The following is a 20,988-nucleotide window of genomic DNA, read 5'->3' on the forward strand; positions in this document are numbered from 1 at the left end:
GGTGGCAATGATGCCGACCGGGCGTAGAGCTCCGTTGGTGGCTATGCCAACCTAACCGGGCGTAGAGCGCCGACGGTGGCAATGACGCCGACCGGGCGTAGAGCGCCGGTGGTGGCTATGCCGACCTAACCGGGCGTAGAGCGCCGGCGGTGGCGATGCCTAGCCCCCTGAGTCCGAGCGGCTATAACGGTCGGTCAATTGCCGGTCGGACTGGATGGAAGGAGACGCCAAAGAAACGCGCGTATAGCCCCCCGAGTCCGAGCGGCTATGCCGGTTGGACTACAAGAAGAAGAGGGGAACGCGAAAAGACGCGTGTATTGCCCCCCGAGTCCGATCGGCTATGACGGTCGGTCAATTGCCGGTCGGACTACAAGAAGAAGAGGGGAACGCGAAAAGACGCGTGTATAGCCCCCCGAGTCTGAGCGGCTATAACAGTCAGTCAATTGCCGGTCGGACTAAAAGAGGGGAGGGGGACGCGAAAGAAACGCGTATATACCAAACGTAACAAGGCCGGGACGGACCCGGGCTTAGCCTACTCTTGTAGGGCTTCGTGGCCTACCGACCGTGCCGGGACGGACCCAGACTTATGCCTACCCTCGTAGGGCTTCTTGGTCTACCGACCGTGCCGGGACGGACCCGGGCTTATGCCTACCCTCGTAGGGCTTCTTGGTCTACCGACCGTGCCGGGACGGACCCGGGCTTATGCCTACCCTCGTAGGGCTTCTTGGTCTACCGACCGTGCCGGGATGGACCCGGACTTATGCCTACCCTCGTAGGGCTTCTTGGTCTACCGACCGTGCCGGGACGGACCTGGGCTTATGCTTACCCTCGTAGGGCTTCTTGGTCTACCGACCGTGCCGGGACGGACCCGGGCTTATGCCGGTGATGGCAGGGCCGATCTAACCGAACTTTAGGTGCCGATGGTGGAAATACCAACCTAATCGGGCTTGATTACATACATTTCGCTTATAAAATTTTCTAAGTCTAGGACTTGTACAATTTTTACAAATTATAATCTAGCCTACACATTTTTTTTTTATAGCTCAAATCTTTGTGATAACGACACTTGAATTGATCGGGAAGCTTGCATGCGTAGGACTGCCGATCACCACATCACTTAAAAAGGCGTAGATTAAGGCTCACCTGTCTGTGCGCTCATCCACTTCAGGTCGGCGATGAGCTTGGTCTCAGCAACTCGGGGAGATCTGGAAAATCATCCATTCGGAGAATGCTAGGAAACCGGTCCACGTGGCGGTCGGTTGTCCAGATGGAGTTGCCGACATTATGCTCAATTCCACCTGCTCGGCTGCTCGTGTATAGTATCGCGGACTACCAGAACACTTAAGCGGACATCCAGAGGTGTTCGACTGGTGCACCGCTCATACGGACTAAATAAGGCCATAAGAGTGACCGGAAGAGAGCGCAATAACAGTCGAATGAAGATCATCTATTGACCGGGAAACAAGGCAAAGTTGGACTCCGGCCATAGGCTTAGGGAACCCTGCTTGGAGAGGCGCCAACACTTTTTCTCGAACAAAAACTGCCACGCTTACACTTCCCTCGTACTAGGGTGGTAGATCAAAGTAAACAAAGTATAACAAGGATGCCTTTTGATTAAAGCTCACATTGAAAATACTATCCGGCACCGACCATCCAGAGTTCGAACCAAACCCGACTTCCATACTGGACAATCTGAGTTGACTAGCAGCCTTATGTGCTAGAGAGCGGCGAGGAGCTTGATCTCGGCTACCCGCTCAGAGGAGGTTGGCGATACGCTTGCTCGTTCGGGGAATGGTGCGACGAATTCCGATCACACGATTGGAGGGAGCCGGCGATGAGCTTGATTCCAGCAACTCAAAGGATGGTCAGGGAATTCTACCGGGAAAGCAGCGCGGACTTGGGAACGGTCGTCGCGTTTTACAGAGCCCACGGATCATTTGATCGGGAAAGAGTGCGGATTGGAACCCAACTTCGGCCACTAGCTCGGTGATACTGATTTTCCTGAGGTGAAAATCTTCTTCAAGTTTTTTATTCTGCTATGCTTTCTTGCTTTCGAACGGTGAGGATCTTAATTCCCGGCCACCAACTACGGAGGAGGTCGGGAAATCTGGGGCGTTGATGATTGGAAGTCCAGAGACTAATTATGAACTTGATCGAAGACCGGTGTAAACCACAAGCTTTTGGTTCTTTATCCGGCCCGGCCACCCCACAAACGCTACCAGCTCGGAGAGTATGCTCGGCGAAATGCCGGTACAGGTCGCTGCACAAATCTTGGATCGGGACTCATCGAAGATTTTGTCGGTAGTCTGAGTTCATCGCGGCGGCAATCGAAAGCTCGAGCAGGGAATCCGCGTACATTTTGATTGGGAAACCTGCTTGGAGAAAATATAATCCAGCTTAGGCTGTTGCACAAAACACAGACCGGGAAACGGCTACTAGAGGGGTAGGTGATCGTCGCGGATTCGATAGACGATTTAGCCCGTCTGCCCGTGGCGATCATCAGGATGTTCAGCTCATGAAGTCCCGGATATACACAATATTAATGAGCGCACTTTGCCGAGGTGGTAATATTAGTTCCTCTTCGAAAATCATAGATGCCATGGAGGATGATGGCAACCGAACACTACGGCGATATATGGTCTCTGTCACAGTGTTCCCTGGTCCACTATGCTCGGATTTGCTTGTGACCGGAAACGATGGAGCAAAAATAAGAAAAGGTGTCACCTGCATTTCTGTCGCGCGGTAGCTGTAGATATATACACAGAGTACAGTCTCGCAGTCGGGGCTGGGTGACCGGAGGCCGGGAGCTATCGCCAAGCAGCAAGGTTAGGAGTGTATGCATTATTTCCCTCTTTTTTGCTTTACTTTTTATTTTTCTTTTCCTTCCACTTTCTTGATTATTGCAATCTACCGCCACTAATCACCAACCAGCTTGCATGCATTCACTTTTTAATTGTTTTCTTTCCTTGTTCCTACTGGACCGCCCACTCCCCCAAATGAGAGAGAAGTTTTGGCAACAACACTTCTCTTTTCTCACACTTCACATCCAACTCCATCTTTCTCCGTGGGCGAGGAATAGTGCCAAACCAGCGAGGCCGGAGCCATAAGAGTACTGATCGACTTTCTGCTCGAATCGACGGAGAAACGTGGCAACGAGATGCGGCGATGGATGGCGAAGGCGGCAGTGGCGGGTAGCAGCGCTGAAACCTCCGGTATTGATCAAAAGTATGAACCGAAAGCCTGTTGTTTCTGATGGTGAACTGATGGTGATGATGAATAAACCATTTACTGGATACTGGATGAATCTCCATTGGCAGTGACGGAGCAACGCGGCAAGGCACGCAACGATGGTGGGTGGCGGCACGGTGCCGGATCTTCTCTGCTTCTCTCCCTCCCCACCGCACCGCGAACGACGGCGACGATGATGGTGCCACGACCCGTAGAGGCGGCGGCAAGTGGCGGTGTCGCATGGCGAGGATGGTGACGACGGGGTAACTGCCACGGCGGGTGCTGCACTCTCTTCAAATCAGAAACTGATGCCCAGAATGCCTTTAATGGCTTTGAACGGCAAGGTACAGAGCTCTGGCAAATGAAAGCGACGGCATGGATGGAAAAACTCTTCACATCTCCTCTTCACCGAACCAATAAAGAGGCAATATACAGACAATGGGAACCAACAAGAAGAGTAGTTCGGTGGTTTGGGTGTTGGTCTTGCAGCGCGAACACTTGGGTTCAAATCCTCCCCAGTTTTCAGAACTTGTTCATTACTTTTTGCTTGATGATAGGAACGTAGCCATTTGCCACGGTCCCCACAGACGGCGCCATTTGATGGGGTTAATTCCCCACGTACGTAGAGAGTATATCGTATATTCAAACTATAGTGTATGTATGAACAATGTAGAGTAGACAAGAAGTAACTCAAATAACTCTTTTATTCATAATTTGCTCTTGTGTAGAGAGAGGAGAGAGTGTTTAGCTAGAGAGAGAGCTAGTGGAGATGGAGAGGACCCCCTAACTTGGAGGGTTAAGGCCCTATTTAAAGGGTCAAGCGTAGGCAGGTTTGACCTTGACCCGTGGACCGAGACCCGAACCGTTTGACCCCGACCCAAACGAGAGCACGGAGCGTACGGGGAGCCTGTACCCGGGGTATATTCCCCATCAGAGATGAAAATATGCCATCATTTTGATCATTCATCTGCACAAAGTTTTGAGGGGATCCGAATGGACTTCTATTCGGATCTGTGAGAACAACTGTATCAATAAGTTTCATCCCTTCTTCTTCAGGTGATTCGGCTTCTTGATTGAGATCACCAATTTCTTCTTCTAAGACTTCTGTTCTTGTGTAATTGTCTGCAAATAATTCTTCATTTTCTAGAACAGGGTCCATGGTAGGCATGGTAGACTCCGTATGGTGTACTGACAATACACTGGATAAATTCTCTGTGATTTGTTGTCTACTCTCAGTAGCAACTTCAACTGCAACTTCCACTGGTATATCTCTTCTTCTTTCTTCTGACACTTGTTCTCTTACTTCTTCTTGTACTGACACTTCAGCTTTATTAGATCCCACAAGTTGTTCATTGCACTCCAAATTCACATTAATTGATGTGGGGGTCAAATCAGATATCAATAAAGAAGCATCATGGACTTTCACAGGTATGTCCATATGATTTTCAGTGCTCATGATTGGTACATCAATTTCAGTTCTTTCATCAAAAATTTCATTATCCACAAGAGATGTATTACCTGGATAATGATGTGTGTCATAAACTGACCTTTGTAGAGTTAACTGAAATGAAATTTCATTCAGTCTTTCTTGTTCGGCAATACGGTCTTGAGCCGTACTTCCTCCTTTTATTGGTGCTTTTCCTTTTTGTCTGGCTGCCTTTTTGTGTAGCTTCATGTGATAGACTTGATTTAAATCCATGTTGAGTGCATCTAGCATCACGTTCGTTCCGCACCATTCCAAGGAAAAATCTTCACTTCGTATCAAATCTGGGGTGATTTTTGTCATGAAAGAATGATATCTTTCAAGTTTCCATTCTCTCCAAGTTTGCACCATTATTAATTCTCTTAGCAGCTCCGGATCATCTTGAATGAGAGCTGAGTCAAAAACTATAGGTCCTGCACTTCCTTCGACTGCAGATTGACTCGAGAGTCTTCTTTGTAGATCATTCGAATTTTGCACATCAACTCCTGCAAATTCCATTCTTTTATCGTCAACTCCTTCGGCCAACATGTTCGGTTCAACATATTTGAGTGGAACAACAGTCATAGCCGTACTGATGGCTTCTTGATCTCTTTCGGACCGATTACTTGATCCAATTTGATTACTTGAGGCTAAGATTGCTTTGCTGCTTCTCATTCTTGAGCTTTGTGGTGTCTTTGAACTTGTAGAACTCCCACCTTCTTGTCCTCTTCTTTGGCTTGACCTTTTTCCAAAATTAGGGCTGAATTTTCTGAAGAGTGCTCTGTAGATTCCAATATTTTTGTGTTTTCTCATTGGAATTGTCTTCTTCCTTAGCAGTTCTCCAATGATGAGACCATATCCAACATTTTGATAGAATCAGTCCACCACAGCAGGTTTCTTCCTTGGTTTGGCAGCATGCACAAATATAATCATCTTCCTGTTGATAAATCTTGCCCATTTGAATTTGATTCCCTTCATAATTCCGTCCATCAAGCATACTGTTGATGCAGTCAAATCTTCAGTACTTCCCAGTTTGTGTTCAAGAATCTTGTAAATCATGTCCACCAATATCTCATATTCAAACTTCAATACATTCTTATGAGCGGATACATCAGAGAAAATTGGAGCCGTAGGACCACGAATCTCGTTCCAAAAATTTTGAACAACATAGCTATGAGATTCTGGCATTATCTGAGATTCAGGAAAACTGAAGAACTTGTGTATGTCATCTTCAGTGATCGAAACTTCTAATCCTCCAACTCTAGATTTAATCGAGTCCTTTTCAACGACTGCATGTAGATAAAATTTGGCTACATCTTCTTCAAAGGTTCCAAAGTAGTTGTAGGTGAAGAAATCAAACAGTCCGTAGTCTTTTAGAGCTTGAAGAATTTTCTCAGCCATGTCCTTATTGGTAGAACCTAGTTTGAAAAACTCAGGGTTGAGTACCATCCCATTCGTCACTTGTTGCGAGAGAGCGAGAATAAGATCAATTTGCTTTCTTCCAGATTGAGCCATGATGATCAGATCGATTGTTAGAGTAGAGGTAATTTTTGAGAGAGAGTTTTCTGATATTCTGAAGGTCTTGAAAGAGTTTTTGAAATATAAGTGAGGGGTTTATATGAGGAGGATGACTCGAATGGGTTTTTCGGATTTAAGAGAGAGAAGAGATTTCTCAATTGTACCCTTTGGTTGAGGTGTGTCGATTGGGTGAGTTTAGGGTAGATGAGTCATCTGATAGGTGGTGTTACGAGGAAAGAGAAAATGTCATCATTAGCAGACAAGAGCATTTAATGCTCACACCTCTTTAGAAATACCCAATGCACGTAAGGTGTAGAGGGTGGAGATTTGAAGACACACTTAGAGAGGATTTGGGTTCTGATCTCCTTGAGATTTGTTTATGGGGATCGATTAAGGGTGATTTTTCTGACAGGCGAGATGGGGGTGTCGATTGAGAGAGAGGGTAAATCTGTTTGGAAAGATTTGATTTAGGAGAGGATTATGAGGGGAGGTTTAGGTTGGGTGGAGGTTTAGAAAGGGTAGGAGTTTATGGGTGGAGGTTTGATGCCCAATTAAACTCTAATTTTCCACCTTTGTCTCCTGATTTCCTTCTCAAAATCGTGTACCACAGATATAATCATACTCAACATCTCGTTAGTAGCAAAAATTACTCCACAAATAATTAATCACACATACCAATTATATTAAACATATACACGGTAATTTCCAATCAAAACAAACAAATTTTGGAAACTAACAAAATTAACACATATATTCCAAATTAATATTTAGAAACAACTTTATATAAATTAGCATGCTAAATCAGATTCTAAAAATATTTTAGAAACTAACAAATAAATTAACTTTTAGCTTAGGCTTCTAAAACATTTTATTGCAAATTATAACACATATACTACATATACACGAAACATATAAAATCACATTATCCACATATATAATTAAATAAACACGGTAAATCACATTTTTTAGACAAATTGTTCGTGCAAACAAATTAATTAATTTTAAAAACATGAACGCATACTCATACACTGATTAATACATTAAAACATGCAATTTTAAACTAATTATCAAATAAAACACGAATTGCACATTTTATCAAATTAATTTGCATGGCTTATGATCTCACGTTAAATAACACATGCAAATTCGCAAATAACTTCCTAACACATATTGCAATTTTATCACATAAAAATTTTGAATAAATACATACATATAAGCACATAAAACAATTTATTTACGTAAAACAATTTATTTTGAGCACAAGTATCAAATTAAATAGAGAGATTAAGTCCAGTGATACTTAGCTCATTTCGATCATTCCCAACTCGTGCCTTAACGTAGAAAATATCGTTTCGCATAAAGGCTTCGTAAGAATATCAGCAACTTGATTTTCCGTAGGGATATATTCGATCTTCAGATTTTTCTTTTCAACGTGATCCCTTATGAAGTGATGTCGAATGTCGATATGTTTGGTTCTTGAGTGAAACACCGGATTGTGAGTGATAGCGGTTGCACTAGTATTATCACAATAAATACTAACATCATCACAATTAACTCCGTAATCCTTCAATTGTTGCTTCATCCACAAAATTTGCGCACAACAACTTCCTGCAGCAATGTATTCGGCCTCGGCGGTACTAGTTGCGATGAAATTTTGCTTTTTGCTGAACCAAGAAACAAACCTTCCCCCCAAGAACTGGCATGTCCCGGAAGTGCTTTTTCTGTCTATTTTGCAACCTGCAAAATCCGCATCTGAAAAACCCGTTAGAGTAAAATCTGTACCTTTTGGATACCACAATCCAACATTGATTGTGCCTTTCAGATATCGTATGATCTTCTTTGCTGCGGTGAGGTGGCTTTCTTTTGGATTTGCTTGGAATCTTGCACACACTCCCACAGCATAAGAAATGCCCGGCCTGCTTGCAGTAAGATATAGAAGAGAACCAATCTTTCCTCTATATTTTGTTTGATCGACATCCTTTCCATCTTCATCTTTGTCTAGCCTTATTGATGTGCTCATTGGAATTTTGATCGATGATTTTCCATCAAGGCCAAACTTCTTTATCAAGTCGCGGGTATACTTTGCTTGATTGATGAATACTCCTTCTTTTAGTTGTTTGACTTGTAAGCCCAAGAAGTAATTCAATTCACCCATCATGCTCATTTCGAATTTATTCTGCATAAGCTTCGAAAATTTCTCACACAAAGAATTGTTAGTGCTTCCAAAAATAATATCATCAACATATATTTGCACTAATAAAATATGATCACCATCTTGAATTCTAAATAGAGTTTTGTCAACAAGGCCTTTGGTGAATCCACAGCTTATCAAGAACATTAACAAAGTATCATACCAAGCTCGAGGTGCTTGTTTCAACCCATACAATGCCTTTTTAAGTTTGTAGACTTTATCACCTTCGCCTTTTACCTCAAAACCTGGGGGTTGTTCGACATAAACTTCTTCTTCGAGTAGACCATTCAAGAATGCGCTTTTCACGTCCATTTGATAAACGGTGAAATTTTTGTGTGCGGCGTAGGCTAGGAAAATTCTGATTGCTTCGAGTCTGGCCACTGGTGCAAAAGTTTCATCAAAATCTATTCCTTCTTCTTGAGAGTATCCTTTTGCAATGAGCCTTGCTTTATTCCTAACAATCACGCCTTCTTCTTTTGCTTTGTTCCGGAAGACCCATTTGGTTCCTACAACATTGTGGTTCGCCGGTCTTGGAACAAGTTCCCAAACATCATTTCTTTTGAATTGATCGAGCTCTTCTTGCATAGCATTTATCCAATCCGGATCATTAAGAGCTTCATCCACTTCTTTTGGTTCAATTTGAGATAGATAACACGTGAACAATGCTTCCATGGTAGATGATCTTGTTTTCACGCCTTCATGAATATTCCCAATAATTAATTCTGGAGGGTGATTTTTTAGCCATCTTAAATCTGGTTCAAATGGGTGCATGGTACTGGGTGGATCCATTTGTTGTGAACTGCCAGTGTTGGTTCGAATTTCATTATTTAATTCTTCTTGAAATTGATTACCAACTTCACATGCAACTTGATCACTAATTGGATCTCCAACCCGTACTGCATCCTCATTCCCACGTGAGGCATCACCACCAAAATTATTATTAAATGAATTTCCAACTTCTTCTGGATGAGGGATGGGATTTTCTAGAGAATTAATTTCCAACTCATCCATTCCCTGCAAAACATCATCTCCACATGTATCATTAGTATCACAAAAATCAATATGACACTTGTTACCATTTTGTGCAATTTCTTCGCCCAGAGCATCATTTTTGATCTGTGATTTTTCATCAAATACCACGTGTATGGATTCTTCAACCACCATTGTTCTTTTATTCAAAACTCTGAATGCCTTGCTGGTAGCTGAATATCCTAGAAAAATTCCTTCATCTGCACGCTCATCAAAAGCTTTTAGATGCAATTTATCATTAATATGAATAAAATATTTGCATCCAAAAATATGAAAATAATCAATATTTGGTTTTCTCCCTTTATAAAGCTCATATGGCGTCTTCTTGTACTGCTTATGGATCATGCTTCGATTTTGTGTGTAGCAAGCAGTGTTGATAGCTTTCGCCCAATATCGTTTCGGGAGATTGGCAGCACTAATCATCACTCGTGCGGCTTCTTTGAGCGTCCGGTTTCTTCTTTCGGCAACACCGCTTTGTTGCGGTGTTCTTGCGGCAGGTAATTGATGAGAAATTCCATGTGAATTGCAAAAAGCTTGTATAACTCCATTCACGAACTCGGTTCCGCGATCCGTTCGTATTTTTTTATATTTGCAATTCTTTCTCATTTTGTAGTTGCTTCAATAGCTTCGGTAGAACTTGCTCAACTTCATTTTTCTTCTTGAAAAACACGGTCCAAGTGTACCTGGAAAAATCATCAACAACAACGAGAGAATATTTCTTACCACTTACACTTATTGGATCAACCGGTCCAAATAAGTCCATATGTAGTAAGATTAGCGGTCTTGACGTTGACTCGTGTGCCTTTGATTTGAATGATGATTTGATTTGCTTTCCGCGTTGGCATGCATCACACACTTGCTCCTTCTTGAAAATAATATCTGGCAAGCCTTCTACTAGATTCTTCTTCGTAAGCTGATTGATAGTCTTGAAGTTTAAGTGGTTGAGCTTTCTGTGCCATTCCCAATTCGCTTCATTTGAATTTCTGGCCATTAAGCACACTGAATCTTTGCTTGTACTCCAATCAACAACATACATATTCTTTCGTCTTTTTCCAGAGAGAACAATCTCATTTGTGAGCTCATTTTTGATTAGGCAATTATCTTTAGAAAATTCTACAAGATAGCCTTTATCACAAAATTGACTAGTGCTCAACAAATTAAATTTTAAGCCTTCAACGAAAGAAACATCTTCAATCTTAAATCCATTTTTCTTGATCGTGCCAACACCTTTTGTAGTTCCATAATTTTGATTTCCTCCGAATATAACTTTTGGTCCATCGACTTCTTTGAAATCCACTAGATATGATTTATTTCTAGTCATGTGGCACGAGCAACCACTATCGATGTACCAAACATCCTGCAAAAAAGATTAATTAACTTTAGGTACCCATACTTGCTTGGGTCCTTTACTGTTAGTGATTTTTGGTAACCAAACCCACCTTGATCTTATTGAATTAAGATGAGGCGATTTGTAACCATTTGAGACACGATAATCATAACTCACTTTCGAAAACATTTTTGGCGCCGGGTTTTGAAAAATATTTTTATATTTTGGCACCTGGGAAGAGGATTGTTGCTTTGGTCTATAAAAATCATAACATCTATTACACAACCAATCCTTTTGAGTGGGATAAAATCTCCCAACTCTATTTCTAGAAAAGCTTCCCTCTTTTCTATGAAATCTTTTTGCACTTGACTCTTTGGCGTATCTTTGCTTGATGAATTTTTGTTGCTTAGCCGTACTGTAGAATTGTTTCGGCCTTTCAACATTCAAATTTGCTTTTGTTTGATAGCCACTTGAACTTTATTGGGGTTTGAGAACATGTGGAGTCATAACCGATTCCGGTTCTATCTTCTGATGGCTTTTGCATGCTCACCATTTTATCTATTATTTTAGACGAATTAGTGAACACAGCAATGGTTGCCCGAAGGTTATGTTCTCTAACCTCTCTTGCTTTACACTCTTCTTGAAGATGAATATTTTCATTCTTCAATTTACTCACTTCAAGTAAAGCATCTTGCAATTTTTTATTCATTTCTTCTTTTTCAAGAATTAGAATATTATTGCGCTCCTTGAGTTGAGGGTGAGTGAGCATAATCTCTTGACATTCTCGCATTAGATTGTCAATAGATTCACGAGAAAAAGAAGAATTAACAGAATTGAAAGAATTAGATGTTACCTCTTCTTCCTCTGCTTCAAGAGCCATAAGACAATCTTCACTTGTACTCAACTCAATTGACTTGCAATAGCGCCGTATCATCATCCAAACATGAACTTTCATCGCTTGATGATGAATCCTCCGAATCATCATTTTCGTTTGGTTCGTTGCTAACGAGAACTTTTCTTTTGTCGCGCTTGAACCTTTTGCTTTCGGATTTGTTCGGCATGGATTCAACATTTTTGCCTTGATACTTGCTAACGATCGGATACGGACAATTTATTTTAAAGTGTCCGGGTTTGCGGCAATTGTAGCACAAATTGTTGTTTTCTTCGACTTTTTCTTCTTGCGGGGTGCGAGAGACGAATTTTCCATGAGCAGAATTTTTGTTGTCTCCTTTTCGCATAAACCTTCTAAACTTTTTGACAAAAAGAGCAAATTGTTCGTCAGTCATAAAATCAACATTATTTTGTACTGACCTGGAGGTTAACGGTTGTTCGGCCATTAGGGCAGAATTTTGAGCTTCATGAACATCATCATCTTTGGCCTTCATTTCGTACTCATATGCTTTTAGATCACTAAATAATTTGTCTGTAGACAACATTCTTAGATCTTGGTGATCGCGCATAGCCGTAACCTTCATATCCCATGCAGATGGTAAGCCTCGTAGGATTTTGAGATTAATTTCTTTTTGGCTAATATTTTTGCCAAGATCACTAATCTCTCCAAGAACTTTGATCATTCGAGCTTCCATATCTGCAACACTTTCATTTGAGAGCATTTTGAAATCTTCAAACTTCTTCATGGCGATTGTGTGCTTATTGTCTTTTTCTTGTTCATCTCATTCGCCAATCTTGATGAGAATTTCCCATATTTCTTTGGTAGTGGCACACTTTCGGATCTTCGGAAATATTATATCATCAACGGCTTTGAATAGAATATCCTTGGGAATATTGTCAAGATTATTCCGCGTTCTATCGTCCGATGTCTATTCCGATTTTGGCTTTTGTACGTACTGTGGAGCATCCGGGGATATAAAAAATGCCGTATTGATTTTTAACATTTCTATAGTGCCAGTGGAAATAACTTCCCACATTTCATCGTGTAAAGCCGATAAGTGTACCTGCTTACAAACTTTCCAATCATCAAATTTATCAAGTGAGAATAATAGATTTTGAGCTAACTCTTTCTTCATCATCATCACGAGAGATATGAAAGATTAATCTGATTCACACACTTTGTAGAATGGATCAGCCTAGCAGTAAAAAATAGTTAACCCAGTTAGGCAACGTGTTTTAATACCAAAGGTTGGTATAAACTGACTCAAATAGGCTACAGCCTCTGATACCAATTGTTGGTCCCAAAAGAGGTAAGGTGAAAGTCTAGAGGGGTGGGGGGGGGGGTGAATAGACTTTCAAACTTTTTCGCACAGCACAACAATTGCTAAGCCATAGATAAACCAAAACTCTTAACTAGATTGTTAGAGTATGGTGCACAGTGGAATTAAATAAAGATAAAGTGTGTGTGAGATTGTGTGAGCAGTATATCTTGTGTAGAGGAATTATGTAAAGAGCAGTAAGTAAAGAAAGCAGTAAAGAACACAAGACAATTATAGTGGTTTGCGAGGTGGTGTAATCCTCATACTCCACTTGCTCTTATCTCCAAGAGCAATTCACTGTATCTACCACTCCTTGATTCCAAGATACAATGAATTTCCGTGATCTAGTGCTTTGATCACAAAGCCCGCACTAATCATGCCCAGTGACACCACACTGCTGCTTCGGGTTTCACGTTGCAGCGCTACTATCCCAGGATTTCACGACTCCGCGTTACTTTACCCCCGTCTTCCACACTCCGGTAGAAACGTATCCCGTGATCTAGTGTTTTGATCACAAAGCCCGCACTAATCACGCCCAGTGCCTCAGACACTGCTGCTTCGGATCTCATAGCTCCGTGTGACAATCCAGGATTTCACAGCTCCGTGCTACTTTCCTCCCTTCTCTTGTTTTGCTCCAAAACAAGTGTTGTCTTGCTTCCAACTTCTGAGACTCTATAGCTGATCTTCAATGATGCGCAGGTCTCTTTGATGAAGATAAACACTTTGGAATGATTTCTCTTGATAGCTCTGAGTGTTTTCTCTCTTTGAATATATCAAGTAAAGCACTTGATATTTTTTCTCTGTTTTTCTCTGTTTAAGAACTCTCAGAATATTTTTCTCTTGAAGCTCTCTGAATTCTTTTTCTTTTCTCACTTCTCACTTGAAGATTTTTTGTATGCTCTGTACCAAATGGGATTTTTGCTCTATGTATTTGAGCTCTTTGCTCTTTGTTCGTGTTCTCTGCTCTATGCTCTTCACCGTATTCTTCAAGTCTTCAAATCTTTCATCATTTTATAGCTGGTAATGAGAATCTGTCCGTTGGAAAGAGACGCTCTCATTTTTGAAATCTTGTATCTTTTTGTCAGAGATCTTATCTTATTTTCTGCAAAGATGTCAGAATGGATAAGCTAGCCGTTTGAGAGCTTGAACTTCATGCGAATGGTTTCTCAAACTTCATCTGATATTCCTCTGGTTTTACGTTGAGTGGAAATATCTGGGTGTAGAACGGCTTCTCTGATTAGCTCTGAAGAGGTCCTTGTATCTTTGGGATTTAAAAATATTCTTCAATTTAATCCCATACTAGTTAAACTAGTATTTTTCCTTGTGAGAATATTTTACTGTAAGTTCATCTTCATCTTCTTCATTCTCACGTCTGGGTGTTCTCAGACTTTAAACTGGCTTTGAACTTCCTCCCAATTTGAATTTCTCCTTTGTAATTGACACCCAATTGCAATTGACTTGTAATTGGCACCCAATTTGAATTTCTCCATTGTAATTGGCTCCCAATTGACTTTGACTTGCAATTGGCTCCCAAACTTCTCCTGGTGCTTCAATTACATCCAATTTTTGAATTATGTTGACCTTGACTTCGAAATTGGCTCCTAGACTTCTCCTGGTATTGAATTTTATCTCAATTCAATTTGATCTCCATGTCTTCTTCGAATCGGTCCCCAATTTGAAATTGCATCCCAGTCTTCTTCGAATCGGTCCCCAATTTGAAATTGCATCCCATAAATTTCAATTTTTCTGAAACTAGCTCCCAATTTCCACTTGTAATTGGCGCCCAAAGCCAAACTAGCGCCCAACTCCATCAGATTTAATTAGATTTGGCTTCCCAAATTTTACCTTGTAAAATTATTGATGGTGAGATTCAAACTTGAGCCATTTCACATAACATATCAAGCATCATCCACTTCGTCCGCACGACTATTGATTAAATCTCCAATCTTCTTTGATGTACTCCTTTCTTCCATAGATGCTTGATCTCCAAGTCAATTTCATGCATTCTTCCAAACTTAATTTTCTTTCACGAAAATTCTTCTGGGATATTTCTTTGAGTAGCATTTACGTGAATATTGTATCATTCATCTTCTTCTTCAATTTGTCATTTTCTCCAGAAAAATTCTTGATTTTAGGCTTTATATCTTCTTCTTCTATTTTCATGCATCTTCCTCTGTTTTTCTCTTTTCCAATTTAAATAATTTCCCGATCATGGTCTAAGACTCTACTAGACCTAAGAAATAAGATTGGGGGATCTACAAATACATATTTGGCATATCAAAACCATTACACTTTATTCCTAACATATTGGTTCACCATGATAGGTAGACCCGAGCCCGTTTTAAAATAAATAGCTATATAAATATTTTTAATAAAAATATTTAATATCGGGACTTATAATTTATTTTATCAAAATACAAGGTGTCACATCCTCACCCCCTTAAAAGAGGCTTCGTCCCCGAAGCTAGAAAATCATTTTGGGGATAGGAGTGTCACAAAAATACGGTACTATTTAGTGAAAATATTTTACGGGGATATATATATACATATAAATACACTAGGTTTTGGAAAAGAGTTGGTTTAAAAGGTTGGAAGGAATGAAAAGTTTTAGATAATAAACTCGAGGACACGACGGTTGGAATGGAAAAGAGGATGAGAGTTTAGGTTCCAAACATGAGGACGACGTTAGATAGGATTAGGATCAAAGTCATCAAAGTTGCAACTTAGGAAATAAGATTGCCACTTTGCACAGAATCGTTTGAAATGAAGAATCAAGAACGAGATTTGAAAGAATTGAAAGGAATTCCTAACGAAAGGTACAAGATTTAGGCTCAAGGATAGCGTAGATTAGAAAGGAAATCAAGATTTTCAAGGTTACAACTTAAGAAAACGAGGTTGTCACATTGTACAGAGTCAAATTAAGAAGGAAACAAAAGCGAGATTCGAAGAGGTAGGACGGATTTCACGAGAAGGGTAGAAGATTTGACAGGGGAAAGAGAGGAAAACGGCTTAAAGAGGGTTAAGGATTCTCGACTTCAGGCGACTTCTTCGTCTTGACGCTTCGATCACTGCACTCTTGACAAACTGAAGGTTCCTTACCTAGATTCTGACGCGTTCTAACGCTAAGATCTATTTCGGATCCTCTTCATAAGCTGAGATCACAAACATCTTCACCCCCAAACCCTTCTTCAAACACAGGTTTCTTCTTCAACTTTGTCACAGCCGAGCGAAACTCACACAAACTAGGCAACCATGAGTTGACTTGCTTCCCTTGTCGGCCTTCAGCATTGCGTCTGTAACGAAACTTTTAGTAAACTTCCTTGATCTTCTTAGAGATTCGGCTTGTTGTCCGTTCTAGCTAACACACGATCGGTCGAAGCACTGACCAATGCTTTCCTCTTCCCTTAAGCGCACCCGGTTGTCTGTTCTTGCCATCTCAAGACTTTGGTGATTTACAAACCAACTTTCTTCTTTAATGCGCCTGAAGGTCGTCGAGGTCTAAGCACCCAAGTAATCCTTGCACAACAACCATCGCTGAAAGGGAAACTTGATCCACTATTAGAGCACATTCCTCGGCCTTCGTGAATTCATAGCGCAAGTTTCTAACTTGCCTTCTTGATCTAGTGTTTTGATCACAAAGCCCGCACTAATCACGCCCAGTGCCTCCGACACTGCTGCTTCGGATCTCATAGCTCCGTGTGACAATCCAGGATTTCACAGCTCCGTGCTACTTTCCTCCCTTCTCTTGTTTTGCTCCAAAACAAGTGTTGTCTTGCTTCCAACTTCTGAGACTCTATAGCTGATCTTCAATGATGCGCAGGTCTCTTTGATGAAGATAAACACTTTGGAATGATTTCTCTTGATAGCTCTGAGTGTTTTCTCTCTTTGAATATATCAAGTAAAGCACTTGATATTTTTTCTCTGTTTTTCTCTGTTTAAGAACTCTCAGAATATTTTTCTCTTGAAGCTCTCTGAATTCTTTTTCTTTTCTCACTTCTCACTTGAAGATTTTTTGTATGCTCTGTACCAAATGGGATTTTTGCTCTATGTATTTGAGCTCTTTGCTCTTTGTTCGTGTTCTCTGCTCTATGCTCTTCACCGTATTCTTCAAGTCTTCAAATCTTTCATCATTTTATAGCTGGTAATGAGAATCTGTCCGTTGGAAAGAGACGCTCTCATTTTTGAAATCTTGTATCTTTTTGTCAGAGATCTTATCTTATTTTCTGCAAAGATGTCAGAATGGATAAGCTAGCCGTTTGAGAGCTTGAACTTCATGCGAATGGTTTCTCAAACTTCATCTGATATTCCTCTGGTTTTACGTTGAGTGGAAATATCTGGGTGTAGAACGGCTTCTCTGATTAGCTCTGAAGAGGTCCTTGTATCTTTGGGATTTAAAAATATTCTTCAATTTAATCCCATACTAGTTAAACTAGTATTTTTCCTTGTGAGAATATTTTACTGTAAGTTCATCTTCATCTTCTTCATTCTCACGTCTGGGTGTTCTCAGACTTTAAACTGGCTTTGAACTTCCTCCCAATTTGAATTTCTCCTTTGTAATTGACACCCAATTGCAATTGACTTGTAATTGGCACCCAATTTGAATTTCTCCATTGTAATTGGCTCCCAATTGACTTTGACTTGCAATTGGCTCCCAAACTTCTCCTGGTGCTTCAATTACATCCAATTTTTGAATTATGTTGACCTTGACTTCGAAATTGGCTCCTAGACTTCTCCTGGTATTGAATTTTATCTCAATTCAATTTGATCTCCATGTCTTCTTCGAATCGGTCCCCAATTTGAAATTGCATCCCATAAATTTCAATTTCTCTGAAACTAGCTCCCAATTTCCACTTGTAATTGGCGCCCAAAGCCAAACTAGCGCCCAACTCCATCAGATTTAATTAGATTTGGCTTCCCAAATTTTACCTTGTAAAATTATTGATGGTGAGATTCAAACTTGAGCCATTTCACATAACATATCAAGCATCATCCACTTCGTCCGCACGACTATTGATTAAATCTCCAATCTTCTTTGATGTACTCCTTTCTTCCATAGATGCTTGATCTCCAAGTCAATTTCATGCATTCTTCCAAACTTAATTTTCTTTCACGAAAATTCTTCTGGGATATTTCTTTGAGTAGCATTTACGTGAATATTGTATCATTCATCTTCTTCTTCAATTTGTCATTTTCTCCAGAAAAATTCTTGATTTTAGGCTTTATATCTTCTTCTTCTATTTTCATGCATCTTCCTCTGTTTTTCTCTTTTCCAATTTAAATAATTTCCCGATCATGGTCTAAGACTCTACTAGACCTAAGAAATAAGATTGGGGGATCTACAAATACATATTTGGCATATCAAAACCATTACACTTTATTCCTAACATATTGGTTCACCATGATAGGTAGACCCGAGCCCGTTTTAAAATAAATAGCTATATAAATATTTTTAATAAAAATATTTAATATCGGGACTTATAATTTATTTTATCAAAATACAAGGTGTCACATCCTCACCCCCTTAAAAGAAGCTTCGTCCCCGAAGCTAGAAAATCATTTTGGGGATAGGAGTGTCACAAAAATACGGTACTATTTAGTGAAAATATTTTACGGGGATATATATATACATATAAATACACTAGGTTTTGGAAAAGAGTTGGTTTAAAAGGTTGGAAGGAATGAAAAGTTTTAGATAATAAACTCGAGGACACGACGGTTGGAATGGAAAAGAGGATGAGAGTTTAGGTTCCAAACATGAGGACGACGTTAGATAGGATTAGGATCAAAGTCATCAAAGTTGCAACTTAGGAAATAAGATTGCCACTTTGCACAGAATCGTTTGAAATGAAGAATCAAGAACGAGATTTGAAAGAATTGAAAGGAATTCCTAACGAAAGGTACAAGATTTAGGCTCAAGGATAGCGTAGATTAGAAAGGAAATCAAGATTTTCAAGGTTACAACTTAAGAAAACGAGGTTGTCACATTGTACAGAGTCAAATTAAGAAGGAAACAAAAGCGAGATTCGAAGAGGTAGGACGGATTTCACGAGAAGGGTAGAAGATTTGACAGGGGAAAGAGAGGAAAACGGCTTAAAGAGGGTTAAGGATTCTCGACTTCAGGCGACTTCTTCGTCTTGACGCTTCGATCACTGCACTCTTGACAAACTGAAGGTTCCTTACCTAGATTCTGACGCGTTCTAACGCTAAGATCTATTTCGGATCCTCTTCATAAGCTGAGATCACAAACATCTTCACCCCCAAACCCTTCTTCAAACACAGGTTTCTTCTTCAACTTTGTCACAGCCGAGCGAAACTCACACAAACTAGGCAACCATGAGTTGACTTGCTTCCCTTGTCGGCCTTCAGCATTGCGTCTGTAACGAAACTTTTAGTAAACTTCCTTGATCTTCTTAGAGATTCGGCTTGTTGTCCGTTCTAGCTAACACACGATCGGTCGAAGCACTGACCAATGCTTTCCTCTTCCCTTAAGCGCACCCGGTTGTCTGTTCTTGCCATCTCAAGACTTTGGTGATTTACAAACCAACTTTCTTCTTTAATGCGCCTGAAGGTCGTCGAGGTCTAAGCACCCAAGTAATCCTTGCACAACAACCATCGCTGAAAGGGAAACTTGATCCACTATTAGAGCACATTCCTCGGCCTTCGTGAATTCATAGCGCAAGTTTCTAACTTGCCTTCTTGATCTGTATGCTACTTTTTCGATAACCATCTAAAACTGGTCGAAACGTAGAGCTCAACTGCAACCTTTAGCCAAACGCAAACGGTGGAAATTTTCCGCAATCTGACGTCTTTACCTAAGTCAACATCTGGAAACGTTACATGGTTCCTTGTCCAAAGATTTGCTCATAACCTTACTAGAAGCTCAGTAGGTCGAGTCTTGTTCACGGTCGATAACTTTGCAATCTTCAGAAGGTAATCGGTTTGAACCACTCGATCTTTTCTTGCACTTCAACTCTTCGTGCTTTGGGACAATCCAAGGTTGACTCGTAGCTCTTTAACTCTTGGAAGGCTTCAAACACGTTGACCAATGAACGATCCCTTGGCGTATGTTGACATTTTCTTAGAGCGTTTGGGACCGCTCTTGCCTTCCCCTCGCGAGTGAGGGTCTTCTAAACTTGATCTTCAAACTCTAAACGACGTCTTGCTTCTTATCGGACTACGGTTGCACGAAACTGAGACTTCAACTCTAGGATTAGCGTGAAACTGATGACGATGTCGTACGAGAGACGATGCCACTTGTTCAAACGGAGATTGATGTAGCTGACTCCAGGTTGCGAGGGTAGCGGTCTATCTTCTTTACGTTTACCACGTGTTCAGCTGCAACCATCACGACTTGATTATCTTGTGTCAGCAGATCTTCGGGTCTTCTTTCTCTTAGCCGCAGACTTCGTCAAGACTTCAACGACCCTAGATCGAGGCGACTTACCGAGAAGGTTCACACCAACCGATAGCAACAACTAAAACTACTACTAACGCTAAACAACAAAGCAAGATAAGAGAACTACACATATAACAAAAGATAACACACAACCTCACCACGCGTCCTAAGAATCCTACACTTAGGTACTTAAACACTTAGAGGCTTCACTAAACATCTTAAGGTCTCAACTTACAAACACTAACCTAAGCTCAACTTAGGTCTTTAAAGTCCAACTCTTAAAATCCTAGGCTCAAACGTAGGCTCTGATACCAACTGTAACACCTCACCTCCGATTTTCAACAACTTTTAAAACTTAATTTAAGGGGATTAACAGTCTAAACATCAACATAAGGAAAGCAGAAGCTAACTAAACAAACCGGAAGGTGCTATACCACACCTATATCAAACATAGGTGCACAGGCAGATACTACAACTACAGCAGTCTAACAAATTAACTACTTGGGCTCACAGGCCTCAACAACTATTAAAGGAAGAGATAATCTATCTACAGGCCACTAATGCACTCTCCAAAGCTACCCAACCTGTAAAGCAACAAATAGAAATGGGACGACGCCCGGTCAGCGA

This window comes from Ipomoea nil, unplaced genomic scaffold (genome assembly GCF_001879475.1).
Source record: "Ipomoea nil cultivar Tokyo-kokei standard unplaced genomic scaffold, Asagao_1.1 scaffold0276, whole genome shotgun sequence".
Classification (NCBI taxonomy): domain Eukaryota; kingdom Viridiplantae; phylum Streptophyta; class Magnoliopsida; order Solanales; family Convolvulaceae; genus Ipomoea; species Ipomoea nil.